This window comes from Scomber japonicus, chromosome 20 (assembly GCF_027409825.1).
Source record: "Scomber japonicus isolate fScoJap1 chromosome 20, fScoJap1.pri, whole genome shotgun sequence".
Classification (NCBI taxonomy): Eukaryota; Metazoa; Chordata; class Actinopteri; order Scombriformes; family Scombridae; genus Scomber; species Scomber japonicus.
Genome location: NC_070597.1, coordinates 4,335,013 through 4,341,568, shown reverse-complemented (window position 1 = coordinate 4,341,568; position 6,556 = coordinate 4,335,013). Strand labels below are relative to the sequence as shown.

At 41.0% G+C, this 6,556-nt stretch overlaps 2 protein-coding genes across 2 annotated transcripts in view; both read left to right on the top strand.

Annotated features, from left to right (window-relative positions):
• LOC128381463 (peroxiredoxin-like 2A) overlaps positions 1-6,556 on the top strand; it is a 223,662-nt gene that overhangs the window by 108,532 nt on the left and 108,574 nt on the right. The gene's annotated exons all lie outside the window — the stretch shown is intronic.
• Positions 1-6,556, top strand: part of LOC128381452 (nuclear distribution protein nudE-like 1-B) — a 33,805-nt gene that overhangs the window by 400 nt on the left and 26,849 nt on the right. The window lies entirely within an intron of this gene.

Genomic DNA, 6,556 nt, shown 5'->3' with positions numbered 1-6,556 from the left:
TAGTCGCTTCTTGCTGGTTGTGGATGCGCGTGTTCAACAGGGTCACTTTCGCTTCTCTTGGGGATTTAAACATTAACCATGCATACTTTTAAAGATCAGCATTTATAAATAGATAAGATTTTATGGTTTATGGTGCAATCTTTGTGTTATACTGTTAAAAACGTGACGAGGAGGGATGACTTTTATGATTTATGATTTAAATCCAACGTCACATTTGCATATATATACATTAATCCTCCTGTTGTCCTCGGGTCAAGGAAGGACAGGAGGAAGGAGGAAAGGAGTAAGGAAGGAAAAGACGAAGGAAGGAAAGGAGTAGGGAAGGAGAGAGGAAAGGAGGAAAAGAGGAAGGAAGGAGGAAAGGAGTAAGGAGGAAAAGACGAAGGAAGGAAAGGAGTAGGGAGGGAAGGAGGAAAAGAGGAAGGAAGGAAGGAATGAAGGAAGGAAAGGAGTAGGGAAGGAGGAGGAAGGAAGGAAGGAAAGGAGTAGGGAAGGAGGAGGAAGGAAGGAAGGAAGGAAAGGAGTAGGGAAGGAGGAGGAAGGAAGCAAGGAAGGATGGAAGGAAGGAAAGGAGTAAGGACGAAAAGAGGAGGGAATTTAGGAGAGAAGGAAGGGAGGAAGGAAAGGAGGAAGGGAAGGAAGGGAGGAAGGAAAGTAGGAAGGGAAGGAAGGAAAGAAAGGAGTAAGGATGGTGGGAGGGAGGAAGGAAAGGAGTAAGGACAAAAAGAGGAGGGAATTTAGGAGAGGAGGAAGGAAGGAAAGAAGAGAGGAAGGAAAGGAGGAAGGAAGCAAGGAAGGATGGAAGGAGGAGGGAGAAAAGAAAGAGGGAAGAAGGAAGGGAGGAAAGAAGGAACAGTCAAAAGAGATGGGGTCAATTTGACCCGGGAGGACGACAGGAGGCACAGGCCTATACTCTCTCTGCTGGGTTAGGGTTAGGTGTCAGTGTGCTGGGTTAGGGTTAGGTGGTTAGGTGGTTAGGTGCTGTATGAAGCTTTGCTGTGGAGGTTTAATATAAACTCAGTCTGAATTATTCAGTGTTTCATGAAGGCGACATATAGAAACTGACTCACTGTGAGCAGCTGTAGTTCTGCATGAGAGAAAAAGACACGTGCCATTGCTTGACTCCACCACTACTGGAAAGCAAATAAGGTCAGTGTTTTATATCCTGTCACAATATATAACTCTGACCTCTAACATGCATGTAGCAGAGGACTGTGTTCACTTCACAGTCAATAACAAACTCCAACTCCAAACCACCGAGGAACAAAATAAATACAAACTGGATCCAAGCCACACAGAGTCTCTACAGCTGCTGTCTTATATGACTTAAATAATATGGGGAGGAAGAAGGAAAGAAGGAAGGAAGAAAGAAGGAACGAAAGGAGGGAGGAAGGAGGGTAAGAGGGAAGGAGGGAAAGGAGGAAGAAAGGAGGAAGAAAGGAAGAAAGAAGGAACGAAAGAAGGGAGGAAGGAAGGAAAGGAGGAAGGAAGGAAGGAAGGAAGAAAGAAGGAACGAAAGGAGGGAGGAAGGAAGGTAAGAGGGAAGGAGGGAAAGGAGAGAGAGAAAGGAAGGAAAGGAGGAAGAAAGGAAGAAAGAAGGAACGAAAGAAGGGAGGAAGGAAGGAAAGGATGGAGGAAGGAAGGAAGGAAGGAAGGAAGAAAGGAAAGCAGAAATCCTGTTAACCACACAGAGTCTCTATAGCTGCACTTTTCTCATGTTTAAAGTCTCAGTTAGAGTCAGTCATGGTGCACAAACACTCAGAATGGATTTATAGTGAAGTAGGAGGAATCTTATATCCAGTATGTGATGAGGGAGGAAGGTTAAGAGTCATTTTATCGTATCTTTAAAACATCTTTTGGGAGAAGACTGCAGGATTTTTGGACGTGCAAAAAATCAACATAGTGCATTTAAGCTTGGCTGCAACTAATTATCACTTTCTATATTAATCATTCAGTGATAAGTGTTAGTCAGGTGATCGGATTATAGATCGTCTTGTCTGGTCTTGCCCCCGAACTCACAAGCTGTGTAGTGACAAATACAACACACAGATCCCTGATGGTCTTTATGTGATATTAAGTTGATCTGATGTTTCTCTACATTTACAACAAACCCTCATGTTCGGTGTGGTCATTGATAAAAAAATGAGTTATCCTGAGAGAGTGGAAGGAAAGAAGGAAGGGAATAAGGAAATGAGGAGGGAAGGAAGGAAGGAAGGAGAGAAGGAAGGAAGGAAGGAGAGAAGGAAGGGAATAAGGAAAGGAGGAGGGAAGGAAGGAAGGAGGAAGGAAGGATAGAAGGAAGGAAGGAAGGGATTAAGGAAGGAGAGAAGGAAGGGAATAAGGAAAGGAGGAGGGAAAGGAGGAAAGGAGGAAGGAAGGATAGAAGGATGGAAGGAAGGAAGGAAGGAGAGAAGGAAGGAAGGGAATAAGGAAGGGAATGAGGGAAGGAAGGAAGGAAGCAGAGAAGGAAGGGAATGAGGAAAGGAGGAGGGAAAGGAGGAAAGGAGGAAGGACGGAAGGATAGAAGGAAGGTAGGAAGTGAGTTCAGAAGTATGGAAGAAGGAGGGAGCAAAGAAAGAGGGAAGGAGGGGAAGAAGGAAGGAAAAATTAAAGAAAGAGGAAGGAAAGAAGGAACAGAAGGAACAGTCAAAAGAGAGATGGGGTCAGTTTGACCCTGGAGGACGACAGGAGGGTTAAATAAAGGGGCGTTCTGTGTAATTTCAACCTGATGTTTGTTTCGTTGTGTTTCATCTTCGCTCTCTGGAGCTCTGTCGGAGAGAATCTAGGAAACGAGGACGAGGATATGTTTGTTGGGACATGAATCATCAGTCAGAACGAAAGTCAAGATAAAAACCGCCTCGAGCAGCCGTCATATAGGTGTCGTTTCCTCGTTTCCTGACTCATTATAACGCTGCTGGCAGAAGGAAAGTTAGTTAGGAAAGACTTATTTTAGATTTTGTACCAAAGGTTTGGCTCTGAGACAAACATCCACCAACCAGCGACTGATAACCAGAGAGGGAAGATTAGGCTTTTTGGGAAATATGAATTAACTTGCTGAGAGTTAAATGAGACGTTACGTTACCAGCAGACGGTTAAATTAGCTTTTAGCTTTTTATAATGACTGAAACAAGCTCACACAGGTTAATCATCCTTTTCTTCTCCTAGAAGAAGACAATAAAAACATAATGATTCTTAGTTTCAGGTGATTATACACAAAAAAAGTCAGAGTTTGGTTTGCCCGTTCTGGGTCCTCAGGTCAAGGAAGGAAGGAAGGAAGGAAAGGAGTAAGGATAGGACGACGGAGGAGGAAGGAAGGAAGGAAGGAAGGAAGGAAGGGAGGGAAGAAGACGGAATGAGGAAAGAAGGAAGGAAGGAAGGGAGGAAGGAAAGGAGTAAGGATAGGACGACGGAGGAGGAAGGAAGGAAGGGAGGGAAGAAGGAAAGAAGAAGGGAAGGAAGGAAAGAAGGAAGGAAGGAAGGGATTAAGGAAGGAGAGAAGGAAGGGAATAAGGAAAGGAGGAGGGAAAGGAGGAAAGGAGGAAGGAAGGATAGAAGGAAGGAAGGAAGGACGGACGGAAGGAAGGACAGACGGAAGGAAGGAAGTGAGTTCAGAAGTATGGAAGAAAGAGGGAGCAAAGAAAGAGGGAAGGAGGGGAAGAAGGAAGGAAAAATTAAAGAAAGAGGAAGAAAAGAATTTGTTGTAGCATGAATCATCCCAAATATTTTTATTTCTCCTAGTAAGAACGAAAGTAAGTTAAATCACCTGTTAGCTTTTTATAATGACTGGAAACAAGCTCACACAGGTTAATCATCCTTTTATCCTCCTAGAAGAAGACAATAAAAACATAATGATTCTTAGTTTCAGGTGATTATACACAAAAAAGTCAGAGTTTGGTTTGTCCGTTCTGGGTCCTCAGGTCAAGGAAGGAAGGAAGGAAGGAAGGAGAGAAGACGGAATGAGGAAAGAAGGAAGGAAGGAAGGAAAGGAGTAAGGATAGGACGACGGAGGAGGAAGGAAGGAAGGAAGGAAGGAAAGAAGGAAGGAAGGAAAGGAGTAAGGATAGGAGGACGGAGGAGGAAGGAAGGAAGGAAGGAAGGAGAGAAGACGGAAGGAAGGAAGGAAGGAAGGAAGGAAGGAAGGAAAGGAGTAAGGATAGGAGGACGGAGGAGGAAGGAAGGAAGGAAGGAAGGAAGGAAGGAAGGAGAGAAGACGGAATGAGGAAGGAAGGAAGGAAGGAAGGAAGGAACAGTCAAAAGAGAGATGGGGTCGACGGGAGGGTTGAATAAAGGGACATTCTGTGTAATTTCAACCTGATGTTTTACACATACAGTAAATGTGGCCGTTGTTTCTTTATGTTTCATCTTTACTCTCAGAAGTAGAGATTCTGGGAAATGACGACTCGGACTAAATCATATTTGTTGGAGCATGAATCATCCCAAATGTTTTTTTTTCTCCTAGTAAGAACGAAAGTAAGGTGATTTAAACCTTTAGCTTTGTATAATAACTGGAAACAAGCTCACACAGGTTAATCATCCTAGATCAGAGGTGTCAAACTCATTTTCATTCAAGGGCCACATACAGACCAATTTGATCTCATGTGGGCCGCATCATTAAAAAGATGGAAGGAAAGAAGGAAGGGAAGGAAGGGAAGGAAGGGAAGGAAGGGAAGGAAGGAGAGAGAGACAAAAGGAAAGAGAGAAGAAAGGTAGGAAGGACAGACAGAAGGAAGGAAGGAAGGAAATAAGATGGGAAGGAAGGAAAGAGAGACAAAAGGAAAGAGAGAAGAAAGGTAGGAAGGACAGACAGAAGGAAGGAAGGAAGGTAGGAAGGATATAATGACTGAAACAAGCTCACACAGGTTAACCATCCTTTTCTTCTCCTAACTTTTGTTTCCCAACAATTGAACTGAAGACATAAAAGTGGACAGGAAGTGAAAGCAGCTCCTGTTTCCCCACCAGAGAAAAGACATTGTCCCTCATGATCTGGGTCAAATGGTTTAGTTTTATTGTGGCGAGCCGGTTCAGAGCTGCCGGTTCAGAGCTGCCGGTTCAGAGCTGCCGGTTCAGAGCTGCCGGTTCAGAGCTGCCGGTTCAGAGCGACTTTAACGGGGACAAATGTATGACATCAGCTTTCTTAAAGACTTCCAGGACTCTGCTTGTATTCCCGGCTGCTCGAGCTCGCTGATAGTTTAGTGTTCAGGGATTGAAGTCAGAGTGATGAATGAGGCTGCCGGCCACGCTTAGACTTCTGGGAAATGTGTCTTCTTCTTTAAAATGTGATGTTTATAATCTCATATGTGAGCTGAGCGGGTGCAGGTGGGGGGGGTGTGGGGGTGGGGTGGGAGTAAAGAGCTAGAGTCATTCTGCTGAGTATAAAAGCTTACTGTTGAATATAAAGTGATATTTATGCAGCATTTTTTAACCAAATTAAACATTTAAAATCAATCAAACTTCATTTATACAGCAGTGTTATAAAGGTTAATGTAGTTTAAAGTGTTTCACAGCTGATTGACAAACTGATAATGAGACAGATGAAGTGACGACATGAAGAAAAGGAATAAAAATTATGAATAAAAAAAAAATTGAGACCAATACACGACAAGAGAAAAAAAAGAATGATATAAATGTTTTTAAATAAATAAAAATAAATTTAAATAAAGTAAAGTAAATCAGAGAAAATTAAAAAAAATAATAAATAAATGAATAAAAAATACAAAAAAAGAAAATAAGAAAAAAAGAGAATAAAAAGAGATTAAAAGACAAAAGAAACAGGAGACAGTGTTTTATTTAATCTCATTTAATTAGTCAGCATATTTATCAGATGTTTTTTTTTAATTAATTATTATTTTTTATGTATTATTATATTATATGTTATTTAATCGTACTCAAGTATTGTCAATATTTATTAGTATTATTTTTATATTTTTATTTTACTTTTTAAATTTTTTTATTTCCTCTCTTTTTTCTGTTGTGCTGTGTAGCTGTCTTAATAAAAGCTATAGACTAAAAGTAGGTTAAAAAATAGATAAAAAGACAAAAGAAACAGATGAATAAAATCAATAAGAAGATAAAAACTTATAGAATGATAATACTACTAATAATAATAATAAAAATAAAAAATGAATAAATACAGTAGAACAAAACATTTTAACAACAAAAATATGATAAAAATAGAATAAAAAAGCCAGAGTGAAACAGGAAGTGTCATAAAAGGCCGGTGGGTGCTGATTGAAGCCGGTCTAAGATTTATTTAAATTAATGTAAAAGCTACAATATGAATTATTAAATGCTGTGTTTCCTGTAGGAGCGCGTTTAGGAAACATGGATGTGAAGCTCATCTCTCTCGTCTCTCTGAGCTCGTCTGGAGGGTTTTAATTATCAATCCCCCGCTGATGTTTGAAATCATTCATTATGAGTCAAATCTCTCACTTCATGTTCGTAGTTATTAAAAAACCGAGAGATGATTCAGACTCAGAGATTAAAGCTCCTGTTAGAGGAAGGAAGGAAAGGAGTAAGGAGGGATGGAGGAAAATAGGAAGAAAGGAAGGAAGGAAGG